The sequence below is a fragment of the Tachyglossus aculeatus genome, unplaced genomic scaffold (genome assembly GCF_015852505.1).
Source record: "Tachyglossus aculeatus isolate mTacAcu1 unplaced genomic scaffold, mTacAcu1.pri scaffold_78_arrow_ctg1, whole genome shotgun sequence".
In the NCBI taxonomy this organism is placed as follows: Eukaryota; Metazoa; Chordata; class Mammalia; order Monotremata; family Tachyglossidae; genus Tachyglossus; species Tachyglossus aculeatus.
In genome coordinates, this window is record NW_024045093.1 from 1,448,335 (window position 1) to 1,450,831 (window position 2,497).

Here is a 2,497-nt window from a genome sequence, read left to right on the forward strand (position 1 = left end):
AATCAACTGGTTCCAACATAGATTTTCCATGGATTCCAAGGGAAGCTGCCTATTATCCACTCCAATTAAGTCCCACTCGTGTAAAGAGAACAGGTATCTTGATCCCAGCAGCAGCAAGCCAAGAGAAACAGTGTTGCCTAGTGGACAGATTACAGAAGGACCTGGGTTCTGATCCCAGCTCCACCACCTGCCTGCTGTGTGACCTTGGACAAGTCACTTCACTTCTCTGTGTCTCAGTTACCTCATCTGCGAAATGGGGATTAAGACTATGAGCCTCATGTGGGGCAGGGACTTGTCTGACCCAATCTGGTTGTATCCACTCCAGCGCTTAGTACAATGCCTGGCACATAGTAAATGCTATCAAATATGACAATTATTATTATTGTTATTATTATTATTATTAAGGATGGGGATCGGTCCTGTTTATTGAGCACTTACTATGTGAAGACCTTGGTACTAAGCACTTGGGAAAGTATGATATAAGAAAATAACAGGGTTGGTAGCCACATTCCCTACTCATAATGAGTTTATAGTCTAGAAGGGAATGTCTAAATTGGATTGCTGCTGATTTCAGGTAGTCCCAAACCCTGGCATGGGATGAAGCTCCAAACCTCAGAGCTTAACCAGAACGCTATTATTGAATTATTTATTTTATTAATGATGTGTATATATCTATAATCCTATTTATCTATTTTGATGGTATTGACGCCTGTCTACTTGTTTAGTTTTGGTGTCTGTCTCCCCCTTCAAGACTGTGAGCCCGTTACTGGGTAGGGATTGTCTCCATCTGTTGCCAAATTGTACTTTCCAAACACTTAGTCCAGTGATCTGCACACAGCAAACGCTCAGTACATACGATTGAATGAATGAATGAATCACAAAAAGAGAATGAGATTAGCCTGTTGACGTTGTCATAGGAAGGAGTCCCATAATGGGAACCACATGGTACTGGGCAGTCAATTAGGTTGTGGGGGCCAGGACCACAGGGAGCCCACGATCCTGGCCTTCCGAGATTCCCGGACAGTCAGCTGTGTCAGCGGAGCCCCAGGCCTTCCCTCCCATGGGGAATCCCCCAGGAAATAACCCGGCCATCGTCTGAGGGGACAGCGCAGGCACTCGGAGAACCGAGAGGGGAAGGGAGGATCCTGACAGCTCTCACCCCTCGCCCAGACCTACCTGTCACCGCCACCAGCTTCCAGGACCGGCAAGATAGAGTGAGCCTCTCTCTCAGCAGAGGTCGGTGCTCCCCAGCCCAGGACAGGCCCGGTGACTCCAGAGTGGAGCAGGGGAAAGGTGAGAGAAATTTCAATAGGGAACTGGGATGACCAAGGTCAGACTCACAATTTCGCTAAATTAAAAGCAGTGTTGCTTAGTGGAAAGAGCATGGGCCCGGGAGTTAAGAAGACCTGAGTTCTAATCCCAATTCTGCCACTTATCTGGTGTGTGACCTTGGGCAAGTCACTTCTCTTCTTTGTGCCTCAATTACCTCATCCATAAAATGGGGATTGACTTAAAACCCCGTGTGGGACAGGGACTGTGTCCAATCCGATTTGCTTGTTGTCCCGTAGTGCTTAGTACAGTGTCTGGCACATAGTAAGCCTTTAACAAATACCATAAAAAAAATCCTGAGAGTAAGAGCTTGTTGATAGACTCAATTTTGACATAATCTTTGCTTTTGCTGGATCATGTCTTGGCTAGGAAGCCGTCTGAGAATTTGCAAAATTCCATTCTACACTAGGAGCCCGTTTGGACCCAGGGTGCTGTGTTGCAAGAAGAATTGGCTTGTGTTTGTAGTGTCTGAGAAGGTGAATTAGACCGCACCAGCCTTCCTTGAACACTTAGTTCTGTGATTACACAACCCCTGCGTTCTAGATTTTTATAAGCCCAAATGAATCAATGGAACTTATTGAGCACATACGGTGTGCAGAACACTGGACACAATAATAATAATAATAATAATAATAATAATAATAATAATGCTATTTGTTAAGCACTTACTATGTGCAAAGCACTGTTCAAAGCCCTGGGGAGGTTACAAGGTGATCAGGTTGTCCCACGGGGGGTGCTTATTGTTTTAATCCCCATTTTGCAGATGAGGTGACTTAGGCCCAGAGAAGTTCAGTGACTCGACCAAAGTCACACAGCTGACAGTTGGAGGAGCCCGGATTCGAACCTATGACCTCTGACTCCAAAGCCCAGGCTCTTTCCACCGAGCCACATCATCATCATCATCATCATCATCATCAATCATATTTATTGAGTGCTTACTGTGTGCAGAGCACTGTACTAACCGCTTGGGAAGTACAAGTTGGCAACATATAGAGACAGTCCCTACCCAATAGTGGGCTCACAGTCTAAAATGGGGAAAAGAAGCCACACTGCTTCTCCAATCTTTGCTGATGTTTCAGAATAAAATAGACATCATCAACGTGGAAAGTTTTCAGTTTTGTCGTGAATCAAGACAGGAGGCAGGAGGAATTGACCAGGTGAGGTTCCC